Source organism: Garra rufa, chromosome 19 (genome assembly GCF_049309525.1).
Source record: "Garra rufa chromosome 19, GarRuf1.0, whole genome shotgun sequence".
Taxonomy (NCBI): domain Eukaryota; kingdom Metazoa; phylum Chordata; class Actinopteri; order Cypriniformes; family Cyprinidae; genus Garra; species Garra rufa.
In genome coordinates, this window is record NC_133379.1 from 32,207,066 (window position 1) to 32,222,865 (window position 15,800).

The window sequence follows — 15,800 nt, forward strand, 5'->3', positions numbered from 1 at the left end:
ATATATATATATATATATATATTTTTTTTTTTTGGTAATTAATATTTTATTTCAAGTTTCGTTTTAGTTCATTTTAGAATTTAGAATCATTTGAGAATTGTTGCCTTGGCTGCTAGTTTATTGTATTTTTTTTTTTATTATAATTTTTATTAATATTTTGATTTTTTTTCTTTTTTTAATTTTACTTAAAGCTGCTAGTTTTTTTTCAGTTAGCATCTATTTATTTAATATTTTAAATCTATTCATTTTATATGTATTATATATGTATATATTTTAGAGGTGGGCATAGATTAATTTTTTTAATCTAGATTAATATAGATTAAATCTTGAAATTAATCTAGATTAATCTAGATTAAAATGGCTAATTTGAATTCTTCTGGAGGCATTCAGAATATGTGTGCTACCCAAATAATGACTAAAAGTAAGTCTTTGAGAACGGGTTTCTCAAGCCAGGTGGCGCATTAGACCAGGCGCTCATCTCCTTTTTCCAAAATGCATTACAAACTGCTTGACAATTGCATTTAAAACACAATTAACTATACAAACTTGTGTAACCAAGCACTTCTGCGCAAAAGGCTGTACGACGTGCGTGTTACTGTAAAATATACAGGCGCGCGGGTATGGATAGCCTATCTGCGTGCATCTTCCAATAAACTGCGTTGCTTTTAGAAGCGTCAATTCAGTTGTTGCATATAGTATAATGTCTTTATTTTCGGGATTATCAAAGTAAATTATAACTCAAACTTGAGATTTTACTGGGGCACAGCAGATTTTCACTGGGGCACGTGCCCCAGTAAAAAGGGTCTAGCAACGCACGCACCTGCCCTGAAGCGGCTTCATAACTGCATCCATGTCTGCGCGTCTCATTTGATGTGGTAATTTCACAGAAGTTGAAGACTCGTTCTCGCCCCCTACAGTGCAGTTCAACTAGATATACATCATCCGCGCTAAAATATCAAGGTGAAAGTCATCATATCTTGCGTAGTTTAGACCCAGCTCCCAACCCAACTTTGAGAATAGATTAACGGCGATATTTTTTTTATCGCGCGATATGAGTCTCACGTTAACGCAGCACGTTAACGCCGATAACGGCCCACCACTAATATATTTATATATATATATAATTTTTTTTTTTTTTTTCAATTTTACTTAAAGTTTTTTAAAGTCTTTTTGTTATTAGGTCTGTTTATTTTAATATTTTATTTCAGGTTTAGTTTTACTTTATTTTAGAAAATGAGAATTGTTGCCTTGGCTGCTATAGTTTATTGTTTTTTTTTTATTTCAGTTGTCATTTATTTATTTTATTTTTTTAGTAGCAACCTTTTTTATTATTATTATTCTAACTTTAGTTATAATAAGAACCCTGAAGCAATCTGTGATATTTTATTTGATATTTACAGTATAAGCAGAAATCTCAATTTGTTATCCAACAAATATTTTTTCTCTAAGGGGGAACAGCTGATATTTAATTTTTCATACATACAGTATGAGCCGTCATGGCCACTCTTCAAAGATAAACACATTTTTATTGTGAATACTAAAGGCTTAAGTAAACAAAGAAAAAGAGAGACGGAGAGAGAAAGAAGAATAAATAAATCTGAAGAGATGAAGAAAAGTCATTGGAACGTTTTATGTGTTTTATCTGCAGGAGAATCTTGAGTCATCCCACCATTTCTTTTCCTTTCTTTCTCTTTGTCCCCCCTCTCAGCCTTTATGCAGTAATCTCTCTCATTTTTCCACTTCACTTGACAGCTTGATGGTTTTTAGGAAAGTGGTTTTTATGTTAGAAAGTTCTGTCGAGTGCAAGAAGCCTCCCAAGCTCCAGTCGGGAAGAGATAGAAAAGAGTGGGCTGCACTTGGACCTTTAAAATCACAGCTCAATAGCAGAGGCGCTCCAAACGAGTGGTGAAAACACATTTGAGCCTGTTAGCTTAAAGCCTGACTCTCTGTGACGCTTTCTTTTGTTTCTTTGTACAGGATCATTGAATAAAATCACATGAACATTTATATTGTGCTTATCGAGCACTTCTGCCACATTTGACATCACAATATTGCAGCTATAAGGTAATGCAGGACAGAATGTAGTGTTTATAAGTGTAATTTGGTTTAAGGTGTATTACCTACTGGTGTGATACCTTATATATTTTGCTGGGTTATTACATATAGGTATATAATCATTTTTCACACTTTACGGGCTATATTCTTATACTTTTATACCTTGTACAATGTTAGTCAAGGTTCCTCATATCTTCATTTAGCTTTATACGATTTTTATACTTATTTTTATATGACCATTCTTTACCCTTTACAACACTTTTGTTACTGTACCTTTAAGACTTTCATTCATGAAGTTGCTGGTAACTAAATATCCATTATCCATATGAATAAACATAGGTAACTATATGCTATATGTTAATTTGGTCATGATTGTCAAATTGTAATTAAGGTAAGTTCTGAATAACGTGCACATTTTTTGCACATAGTACAGCAAAAAATTAATCTAAAAGGTAATTTACCATACAGAAAACAATAACTCTATGAACAAGTGACCGATTTCAGCCTCTGCATTAGTGTTTATTTATAGTATAGGGGGCGGGACGTTTCAGATTCTAAAAGGCATTTGATTGGACAGAATGTTTGATGAGAAGCTGAAGTGCAGGGTGATGTCATCAAAATCATTTATCCATATTGGCTGAAGTTAGAGACTGTAAGTTTTGAATGCTTATATCTTGTAAATGCGAATTTTGCCATTGTTTTGGAACACACTAATTTTTTATATTTATACTAGAAGCCAAAAAACTTCCATTTTGATCTAATGGGGACTTTAATTATGTCGTACATCGAAATGAGCAAAGGAATTCCTTTTTTCTTAAAGTACGACTTCTTTAAATTGACATTTTTGTCTCTTTTTGACTGTTACTACTGTATTTTTTCATGTGTTAGATGTAAAATGTTAAAAATTGTTTTTGAAACATGTGTAATGCTCCCTAATGCTGCATATCTTGATATGTTATGATATGAAAATACAATAAAAAAACTGTAATATTGTGAAATAATATTGCAATTTAACATAACTCCATTTTATTTTTATATATGTGATCCTGGATCACAAAACCAGTCGTAAGCAGCTTGGGTATATTCGTAGCAATAGCCAAGAATACACTGTATGGGTCAAAATGATTGATTTTTCTTTTATATATTAAGTAAAGATCATGTTTCATGAGGATATTTCGTACATTTTATACCGTAAATACATCAAAACTTTTTTTTTTTTTTAGATTAGTAATATGCATTGCTAAGAACTTAATTTGGACAACTTTAAAGGCAATTTTATCAATTTTTTTTTTTTTTTTTGCAACCTCAGATTCCAGATTTTCAAATAGTTGTCTCAGCCAAATATTGTCCTATCCTAACAAACTATACATCAATGTAAAGCATTATTCAGCTTTCAGATGATGTATAAATCATAATTTAAAAAAATTGACCCTTATGATTAGTTTTCTGGTCCAGAGTCACATTTTTTCAGCAACCATTAATCCTTCAGATATCATTCTAACATGTTGGTTTGGTGTTCAAGATTTTTTTCTTTATTATTAATATTGTTATCAAAGTTGAAAATGGTTGTGTTGCTTTATATTTTTGTGGGAACCATGATACTTTTTTTGGATTCTTTAGCGAATGTAAAGTTCTTAAGAAAACCTTTTTTTATATATACATCTTTTGTAGCAATGTAAAAGTCTTTATTTTAACAATTGAACATTTCCTTGCTGAATAGAAGTATTAATTTCTTTTCAAAATATATTACTGACCTGTGGTAGTGTATAATTGTGTCAGAACCTTTAGCAAGGCATATCTATATTAATAAAGCTATACTTGCATGTAATATTTTTAATTAAGTTTAATACTAGTTTTTATATTTTACTAGTATAAAAGATGACACAGCTTTTAAAGTTATTATATTGTGTTTCATACATACAGAAGGAAGTTTTTTTTTGTTTTTTTTTTTTGTTTTTTTTTTTGTGGGGAATAATGGCAGTGACAAGGCAGGCCAGGCTCTCTTGCACACTGCATTTATTAAAATCTCTTCTGGCCTCTCTCGTACTACAGTATGATGCCTCAGAAGCACTCTATTGATTCTGGCACAGGGCCTCATCAGCGGGAGGGTGTGTGTACACACCCACGACTGCTCTCTCGCTCACGTTTAAATACACACGCACGCACAAGTACAAACGGAGCAGCTATTACTCACTGCAACGCACACAAATGCAAAATGTTCACAAGTATGCATTCATGCAGATGAATATTCATGTAGAAATATTTCCAGAGACCGACTGTAATGCTCGTTGTGCCATAGCCATACACAGATACACACCATGGCTGTGTGTGTGTGTGTGTGTGTGTGTGTGTGTGTATGTGTGTGTGTGTCTTTAAACTGCTGTGACTTTATGGGTTGGAATGGTTCTTGTTATATGTTAATTGTTTTACCAAAATAAGAGGGATCATACAAAATGTTATTTTTTATTTAGTACTGACCTAAAAAAAGATATCTCACGTAAAAGACATTTACATATAATCCACAAGAGAAAATAATAGTTAAATTTCTAAAAATGACCCTGTTCATAGGTGAGTCCCTTGTTTGTCCTGAACAATTAAACTCCTCGCTGTTCTTCAGAAAAATCCTTCAGGTTCTTTGGTTTTTTAGCATTTTTGTGTGTTTGAACACTTTCCAACACTTTCCAACAATGACTGTATGATTTTAAGATCCATCTTTTCACATTGAGGACAGCTGAGGGACTCATACGCAACTATTACAGAAGGTTAAAACACTCACTGATGCTTCAGAAGGCAACACGATGCATTAAGAGCCAGGGGGTGAAAACTTTTGAACGGAATGAAGATGTGTACATTTTTCTTATTTTGTCTAAATATCATATTTTTTTATTTAGTACTGCCCTTCAAAAGATACTTACATGTCTTCTCCCAGAAGACAAAATTTTAATTTCACCCCCTGGCTCTTAATGCATCGTGTTTCCTTCTGAAGCACCATTGAGTGTTTTAACCTTCTGTAATAGTTGTGAAACTAGATGTGAAAAGATGGATCTCAAAATCATACAGTCATTGTTGGAAAGGGTTCAAACACACAATAATGCTTTAAAAAAAAAAAAAAAAAAAAACCCAAAGGATTTTATTTTTTTTGTAACTCTAATTCTTTTTAAGGTCATTACAGTGTATTACAGTTAAAAGCTCCAGTAAACTATAAAAAAGTAAGACACACATTTTAATTTTTGTTGTGAGAATTTTTGTAAAAACAGTTTAAAATTCCATTTAAGTATTCAAAAAAATAGAATATTTTTTGTGATTTTATTGTAATAACAGTTAAAGTGTTTAAAACAGAATACTCAAAAGAATAACACTATTTTTTATTTCAAAATGATTTTAAGAGTTATTGTTATTACAGTAAAAGTATTCTAAAATAGAATGCTACATTTGTTCTTTTTATATTATAGTAAAAAACTCCTTCAATAAAAATAAATTCAATTGAAATAAATTCAGTTATTTTGCATTTTTAATCCCATTTTGTATAAAAAATGTCTTAAGTTTTGACAGCCTGATCAAATAATGAAGTCAATATAGATCTCAATTCATATTGTCCTTGTTCATTTATCAGAATAGAATGTCAAGTTGATCGCATTGCATTAGGGGATACAGTATTTCACACAGTGCGCTCTGGTTGCACGTTCTGGCAAATGTTGCATCATTCGGGTCCTCACGCCTACAGAAAACTGGCACAGTATGCGCTGTATACACACCGCATGCTACTTTCTTTCAGAAATAGTATTCAGTTCTGAACTATTCAATATCCAAAGATAAACCTGCCTTAGCTCCCACGTACACGCACACATATCTACTGTAGACAAAAATGCACACACCTACTCACAAATACGTATTTAAATACTCTCTAACATATAAATGTACTGTCCATTGATCCCTAAAAGTACATAACGACAGTCTGTGGATAAGCAAGCACAACATGGATCAATGAATCATTTTGTAACTCATAAAGGTGCACACACACACACCTACACAAGCTCTGATCTCTGATATGAGTCTGAGCTGTGCCTCCAGGAACAGAGATAAAAAAAAAAATGGGAATAGAGTAGGGATGGTAGAGGATTGAAACGCGTGAAGGGAAGAAAGAAAGAAGGACAGAAGAGGAAGCAGCAGGCGATGTGATTCTTTGCTCTGATTTCTGTTCATTTACTTATTCTCTCCCTCTCTCTCTCTGGCGATTGTGTGAGATATGCTACAGACCAAGAAATCCATACCATTGACCAACCGTGCGACCTACTTTTGTGGCAGCTCTTTCAATAAGTCTGCCGACTGGTCAATATAGACCTGTTCCCCGAGAGAGGCACAGGAAAAAGGATGTGTGAAGACCTTTGGATGTGTTGTGTTGTTTAAACTGATGTGCAAGGCCTCTCCATTTTACTGTATTCGGTTACAGAAACATGCTGTGTTAATCTTTTATTGCAAGTCAAAAGTTTGGACTTGGTTGCTTGTGCTTTATTATTACAATTTTCCACATTTTAGAGTAACATTAAAATCATTACAACTAAACAAGAAAATTGGGAATGATACCTAAAATGTGTAGCAACTTTTTTATATTTAATCTTGCATCTTGGAATGATCTTTAAACATTATTTTGACAAGCATTTCTAAATTTGACAAGTACTAGAAAGCAGGCTGCTTTCTTTTCACTGTCCAATCTAGTGCATCTATTAAAATATAAATTTGTAAATATTTTATAAAATAAATACTTTATAAAATATATTTGATATTTTGTGAAATTAATAAAACATAGTGGCAATTTACATTACCATTCCAAGGTTTGATATTAGTCATTTATTTATTTATTTATTTATTTATTTATTTATTTATTTATTTAAAAGTTAGTTGATTATTTGATTGATTTTGAAAGAAATTGATGCTTTTATTCAGCAAGAAATTGATAAAAAAAGTGACAGTAAAGATGTGTATAATGTTTCAAAAGATTTGTATTTAAATTTATTTGTTCTGTTCTTTTAAACGTAATATTTATCAAAGAATCCTGAAAAAAAATGTATTACCGTTTCCACAAAAATGTTAAGCATTATAAAACAACTCTTTTCAAAATTAATACTAATAAGAAATGTTTCTTGAGCAGCAAATCAGCTTATTAGAATGATGTCCGAAGGATCATGACTCTGAAGACAAAATTCAGCTTTGCCATCACAGAAAAACATTTTTTACAAAAAAAACCTAAACATTTTTTTAATTATTATTTTACTGTATTTTGGTGAACACAAGAGATGTATATATTATTATATTTACAAAGTTTATTTCTAAGATTTAAATATAACTGTACGTAAGCATTTATTAATCTAAATGTTTTAATCTAAATGTTTTTCAACGTTTACCTATGTATTCGAATCAATATGTGTTTGTTAGCATTATTGAACTAAGAATAAACGGCTGTATTTTCATACTAAGATTAAGGGGAGACACTGCAGGCAAAAATAATGTTTTTTCATGCGCCTGTTAAGTTTGAGATTTTGGGCTTTTTGGTTTTTCAAAAAAAAGTGTTTTTCAGACTAGTGGAAAGAAACCACACAAAAGACACTGTTAAGTGTTTCTTTTACAGCACTTTATCTTTTTGTCAATAGATTTCAATTACAATACATATTTTTAAAGACTGTTTTCTCAAAATATTTTTTTTCTCTTACACTGAGCCATAAATCTCCACTTCAGTAGCACTTACACACACCAGACTTTACATTTGTATTCCTGTCTATATCCTGAAGGTTTTTACAGAGGGATTTGTTCATATATAATCTTCTTGGTTTTATACAACATTTTATTCCCCAAAAAACGGTAAAAAAAATAAATATCGTTTTCTGCCTGTTCTAAGTATTTTCTGAAGTATGGAGTGACAAAATGAGATACCCAAAATTCCTACTGCAAAAACATTTGACTCTAATATGTCAAAAAGAATTTTGAAACTGACTTCATCCAGTGTTTAGAGTTTTGTACTAGAAATGTATGCAAATTAGTGCATATTTCATTAAATAATGTCTCATTTGCATATTTAAACCTAACATTTTAGAAAACTTGTAATACAGTTTTTTTTTTGCAATTACCAATGTAATCATTCAACTGAGTAAGTAAGGTAATAACTATTAGTTAACAGTTTTTACCCCTATTTACCTGGAGTGTCTCACCTTAAAATTAACATAGATTAATAAATACTGTAATAAATGTATTGTTAATTGCTCGTTCATGTTAGTTAATACATTAACTAACATTAACTAACAGAACTTCATTGTAAAGTGTTACCTAAAATATATTTTTTCATTTCATTTTTGATTTTCTCCTGAGCACATTTTCACACAATTCACCTCATCTCCCTCTAAATCTGCAGTTGACCTCCTTCTTGCAAGAGAGTCTTACTCAGAATCACCTGCAAGTTCACAGTGCTTACATAATCACTCACAGCTCCGAGTGATTAAACCTGAGAATCCGTCGCTGAGAGAGACGTTTTGACAGATACTCGTCTGTCGTCGTGAAAAATAGATGCTCTTCTTCTCAACTTGTAGAGCTTGCTGCCTCCACTGTGGGGGCCGCTGTACTGATTACAACATTATGTAATATGGAAGAGACGCTCTATATCGAGAATTCAGTGTGAAAAATGCTTGTGACAGCACAGTGGCCCAGGAAAGGGGGGTAGGGGGTGTTGGGGGAGAGAAAAAAAAAAATTTCCTTTGCAGCCGATGTCGTGCTGACTTCGTCTAAACACTGTGCGGGCGCCCAGAGCGGATGAGACAATAGGTACGTTGACATATCCACTCATAATAGCGGCGTGGAGCAGACAGCAGTTGCGTGTGGTGATTTGTTGCTGGTTAATACGACTGCGCTGTGGTCTGAACCATATGCCGGCGGAATAATAAACTTTGCAGCGAAGGACATTTGTCCAACGTGATTGGTTTTATTGAAGGACGCATTTTCACAAATCTTATTCGAGACCCGGTGGCGCAACAGTTTGGTAGCCGGGGCGAGCGGACTCAAAACAACAACAGCGACGTGGGAATAAAAGTGCAATTGCAGGCCGCGACTTGGCTGCCTTTTAATTATTGATGGCCACTTCGGCTCTGCATTGGGCAGTAATTGCATTACAGGTCACTTCTCAATAGCAATCTGTGAAAGTTGTGGTGATGTGTGCTGGGAGCCGATCAATAGGCGCTGTCCAGGGTGCTGGATTCAGACACGCTTTCTCTCTGTCTTTATGTCTCTCTCTCTTTCTCTCTTTCTGTCTCTCTCTCACTTGTTCTACTTCTTGCTGTTTCTCACCTGTATGTTTTTTCACAAATTTCCTTTCTACTAAAAGCCAAGGGTCAATTGGAAATCTTTCATCTCTTTTCGAGATTTGAAGAATTTTCAGGTTTACGCTGCTTAAACAGGTATTTCATTGTGCAAAAGTGAACTACTACATTTATTAAGCCCTATTATGACAGGACTGGTTTTCCCTGAGGAGGTCATCCTGTCTGACTTTATTTCTGCCTGAACTGGTTTATTTCTTTATTTATTTTGGTGACACAACCTCTGCGAAACTGGAGGAAATCTCATTTCATCCGAGTAGCGGTGTCTGTGATTGCGGTGTATTATTTTTGCACGGCGTTTCTCATTTGCTTTGACCTTCTTTGAATGCCATATCCAAAGCAGAATTTCTTTGCACTTTCATTATGGATTTCTTGTTTATTTTTCTGGGTCAAATCAACAAATCAGTTGATAGTTCAAACACTGCTGGCATCTCGCATGTAAAAAGAAAATTAAATCAATAAGGGAAATCTTATCACTGGCTGCTCACAGTTGCCACTGTAGAAGGCACACAGATACTTTTTTACAGTGGATTTTTCTATATAGAAATTATTAATATTATTTATTTTGTTTATAATTGTTTTTATACTAGTTACATTTTATCGACTATTTTTCTAAATTATACTATGTGATAAAAGTTTTTTAGAAGAAACAAATTAATACTTTAATTGAGCAGAAAGCATCAGAAGTGACAGTAAAGACATTTATACAGTTACAGAATAGTAAGAATAGTATGTATTAAATTGTTATACATACTATTTTATGAAACAATATATAAACATGTAACGATCAATTATTTCTATATAAATAATACTTTATTTACTATATATATATATATTTATGTGCGTGTGTGTGTGTGTGTGTGTGTGTGTGTGTGTGTGTGTGTGTGTGTGTGTGTGTGTGTGTGTGTGTGTGTCAAATTGATAATTGATTAATCGCGATTAATCATGATTGCTCAGTTTGACACACACACACACATATTATAAATTTTATTAATTGCGATTAATCACGATTAATCAATTTACTCTCTCTCTCTCTGAGTAGTAAATTGATTAATCATGATTAATTGTGAATAATCAGTTTGACACACACATAATGTCAAATTGATTAATCAAAATTAATCATGATTAATTAATTTACCCCACACACACACACAAAGTAAATAAATTAATTGTGAATAATCAAGTTTATTGAAGTTTTTTTTTTAAACCTGGGATTTTTTTTTATGCAATCGTTGATGAATAAAAGTAAAAAAGAACAGCATTTATTTAAAATATAAATCTTTTCTAACAATTTAAGTCATTGCTATTACTTTTTATCAATTTAACACATCCTTGGTGAATAAAAATATTAATTTCTCTCAAAAAAAGAACGAATAAAATGTACTGAACACAAACTGTTAAATGGTAGTTTATATTGTTACAAAAGATTTCTATTTTATATAAATACTTTTCTTTTTTAACTTTTATTTATTAAAGAATAGGTAAAGAACAGGTTCCAACAAAATATTAAGCAGCACAACTGTTCTCAACACTGATAATAAATCAGCATATTAAAATGATTTCTGAAAGATCATGGGACACTGAAGACTGGAGTAATGATGCTGAAAATTCACAGAAATAAATTACATTTTAAAATGTATTCACATAGAAAATGGTTATTTTCACTGAAATAGTATTTGCACAATATTGCAGTTTTTTTCTAGATTTTTGATCAAATACATGCAGCCTTGATGAGCATAAGAAACTTTACAAAAACTTTTGAACTGCAGTGTATATATTTAAGAAATATTTATGTGTGTGTGTGTGTGTGTGTGTGTGTGTGTGTGTGTGTGTGTGTGTGTGTGTGTGTGTGTGTGTGTGTGTGTGTGTGTGTGTGTGTGTGTGTGTGTGTGTGTGTGTGTGTGTGTACCTGGTATTCATCACGTTGTGGGGACCAAATGTCCCCACAAGGATAGGAATACCAGTAGATTTTGACCTTGTGGGGACATTTCTCAGGTCCCCATGAGGAAACAGGCTTATAAATCATGCACAATGAGTTTTTTTGAGGAAGTAAAAGTTTGCACAATCTCCTGTGAGGGCTAGGTTTAGGTGTAGGGTAGGTGTAGGGCGATAGAAAATACGGTTTGTACAGTATAAAAACCATTACGCCTATGGAATGTCCCCATAAAACATGTAAACCAGTGTGTGTGTGTGTGTGTGTGTGTGTGTGTGTGTGTGTGTGTGTGTGTGTGTGTGTGTGTTTACTTCCCAATTTTGTGTTTAACATTATGTTTTTAACGTTTCTACATAAATAATAAGTGATTGCAATTTAAACAATTTGACACACACACACACACACACACAAATGAACGTGTGTCATTTCCAAAGCTAATTTTGGGAAATGTGTGAAATAGAAGCAATCAATCTAAGAAATAAAGTGCACAGCAATGAAAGCATGAGACTGTAAGCCATCAAGGTTGCAAAATAGACACACACACACACAAAATGACCGGCCATTAGGAAATGAATGGGAAATTGGCAAAAATATGAAAATACAGAGTTTTTTGTGCATACAATCTACAAATCAGCCACAATGCAGAAAAAAAGCACACAACAGTGAAGGGGTGACTCTCTAAAACATCAAGAGTGCAAAACACTACAAAACACTCTCTCTCACACACACACGCACACACACACACACAATTATACACACAAAAACACACGCACAAATGAACGTGTCATTTCAAAAGCTAATTTTGGGAAATGTGTGAAATAGAAGCAATCAATCTAAGAAATAAAGTGCACAGCAATGAAAGCATGAGACTGTAAGCCATCAAGGTTGCAAAATAGACACACACACACACACACACACACACACATAATGTCAAATTGATCAATTGGAATTAATCATAATTAATCAATTTACTCTCTTTCTCTCTGTAGTAAATGATTAATCATGATTGATCTCAAATAATCAGTTTGACACACTGATTAATCTCAGTTCATTACAATTAATCAATTTACCACACACACAGTAAATCAATTAATCGTGATTAATCGATTAAGTTTGTTTACATGTGTATATTTAAGCAATATTTACGTGTGTGTGTACCTTTTTTTTTTTTTTTTTTCTCAAGAAAATGCTATTTCAGTTATTTATACTTATAAATTTATTGGCCATTTCTTTGTTTGACTAGCAATTTCTGAGAGAAATCTCTTTCCATACCAATTTTTCCAGTGTTGGCAAATGACACAAATTTCCCATCTCCTCTGTCACTGTTATTTCACCTGCCGTCGTTCCCGTGTCTCTGCACGGTTCTGTCTCATCGCTTCCGTCCACACTTAATTTCTTTTGCTGTCTGTCTGTCACACATTTGCTGTGTCATCCTGTCTCTCTTGCTCCTGTTCTCCTGCTGTACTTTGTTCTATCCCTGTCCCCCTTCTTCTCTCTCTCTTTCTCTCTTCTGCAGGGCGGAGAGTTGAGGAGACAGTAGATTTTGCATGCTCTAAATACACTCACTATGTATGTGTGTGTCTCTGTGTGTGTTTTGGGATGGTGTCATCCAGGGCTGGGAGGCAGGAGGAAGCAGGGTTTGTTAAATCATGATTTGGTGGCCACATGAGGGTGGGGGTGAAGGGATAGAGGCTTGGAGAGATGAGGCCTGAGTGTGTCCAGGCAGCTTGGCAGACATCTAAGCCTCCTGCTCTATTTGTTCTTCCCTCCATCCGTTTCTCTGTCTCCTGGCTCCTGGCTTATTCTGTTTCTTCTTTTTGTCCTCTTTTTCTGTGTGGGGTGTCTCTTACTTATTCATTCGTTTCAGAGGTGGTACTTTGGAATGTTCCTTGCTTCATCTCTCGTGCCTTGCTGTGCCACGATCTTGCCGAGCACTGCTTTATGCTGCTTCGTGGTCTGTTTTGCACCGTGTTGTTCTATGTTGAGATTTTTTATTCACTGTTGTACGTCCTGAGCTCTGTTTCTGACCTGCTTATATTGCCTAAAAAACATCTGGACGCATATATACTATTATAGTTTTTATTAATATTTAGTTTATATTTTTAAATTTGCCTTTTCATTTTAGTTAAAGTTTCAGTTATTTTGTTGCTTTTTTTTTTCATTTTAATTTATTAGGTTTATTTTATTAGATTATTAGATAGTTTTAATGTCTACACTGTAAAAAGTTTTTTTTATCAGTTTCAACTTAAAATCTTAAATTTAGCAAGCTGCCTTACAATTTCTTTCAACTCACAAGTTAAATCAACTAATTTTTATTGTAATAAGTTAAAATGACTTACAGTTTTAAGCTGATTTAACTTCAAATTTTAAGGCAGCTGCTGAACTTAAGTTTTTAAGTTGAATCTGGTGAAAACTTTTTACAGTGTACATTGTCTTTAATCAAGTATTTGCCTTTTTTATTTTAATTAAGTTTCTTTTTTTTCATTTTTGTTAATGTTATTAGATGTTTTTTATTAGATACTTAGTGTCAATTTGTCAGTTTCAGTTATTTTGTAGCTGTTTTTTTAATAGATTTATTTTATTAGATTATTAGTTTACATGATTTTATTATTTTTTATTTCATTTTCAGTTATTTTAATACATCAAGAATTTGCCATTTTCTTTTTAGTTTAAGTTTCAATTATTTTGTTGTTGTTTATTTTTTATATTTGTTTATTAGATTTATTTTATTATATTATAAGATTTACATTTACATTTATTCATTTAGCAGATGCTTTTATCCAAAGCGACTTACAATTGGGAATACAACAAGTGATTCATCCTAAGGAGGCAGATCAACATAGGAAGCACTCAAATATACCATATATCTCAGGCATTGTTAGATGAGTGCTGGACAGAAAGGGAAGATCAAAAAAGATTTTTTTTTTTTATTGAGTCAAATAGTGTCGAAAAAGATGGGTTTTCAGCAGACGCTTGAAAGCTGTAAAGGAGTCTGCATTCCGGATAGGGGTGGGAAGATCATTCCACCAGACAGGAACGTTGAATGAGAATGTTCTGGAATGTGATTTCATGCCTCTCTGTGGTGGTACAATGAGGCGTCTTTCACTAGAGGATCTCAGACTTCTGGAGGGAGTGTAGATTCGTAGTAGTGAATGGAGGTAGGCAGGAGAAGAGCCGGTGGCTGTCCTATATGCCAGCATGAGTGTCTTGAATTTGATGCGAGCTGTAACCTGTAGCCAGTGCAGTGATATGAAGAGAGGTGTGACATGGGCCTTTTTGGGAGACCAGCCGTGCTGCCGCATTCTGAATCATTTGTAGAGGCCTGATTGTACATGCTGGAAGACCAGCTAAAAGAGCATTGCAGTAGTCCAGCCTGGAAATGACCAGGGCCTGGACGAGGAGTTGTGCAGCATGCTCTGTTAGAAAGGGCCTGATCTTTCTGATGTTGTACAGTGCAAACCTGCAAGATCGAGCAGTTTTAGCTATGTGGTCTTTAAAAGTCAATTGGTCATCAAAGATTACTCCAAGATTTCTGGCTGAAGTCGATGGGGTAATTGTCGATGAACCTAACTGGATGGAGAAGTCATGTTGTAAAGTTGGAGTGGCAGGAAAGACAAGGAGCTCGGTCTTTGCTAGATTGAGCTGGAGATGGTGTTCCTTCATCCATGCAGAGATATCCGTCAGGCAACCTGAGATCCGTGCGGCTACCGATGGATCATCTGGTTTGAATGAAAGATAGAGCTGTGTGTCATCCACATAGCAAAGGTAGGAGAAGCCATGTGCCTGTATGATGGGGCCTAGAGATGTGGTGTATATGGAGAAGAGGAGGGGTCCAAGAACTGATCCCTGAGGAACCCCAGTGACCAGTTGATGAGTTTTGGATACCTCCCCTTCCCAGGCCACCCTGAAAGACCTACCAGAGAGGTAGGATTTGAACCAGCGAAGTGAAGTCCCTGTGATGCCCAGCGATGAGAGGGTGGAGATAAGTCCAGCAAAATGAGTACTGATGATTTGGACTCAGCTTTTGCAGTCCGTAAGGCTTCAGTGACAGACAGTTTCAATATGTCTACGATAGTTTCAATATGTCTAAGTTTTTATTTTTATTTATTATTTTAGTTAAAGTTTCATTTATTTAGTTTTTTTTTTTTTTTTTTTTTCATTTTTGTTAATTTATTAAATGTATTTTATTAGATTTGTCTGCATGGTTTTTATTAATCTTTATTTCAGTTTCAGTTATTTTAATACATCAAGTATTTGCCATTTTCTTTTTCATTTTAGTTAAAGTTTCAGTTATTTTGTTGTTGTTGTTGTTTTTTGTTAACTTATTAGATTTATTTTATTAGATTATTAGTTTTAATGTCTACATGGTTTTTGTTATTTTTTTTATTTCAGTTTTAGTTATTTTAATACATCAAGTATTAGCTATTTTCTTTAAAAGTTTTGTTAGTGTCAAT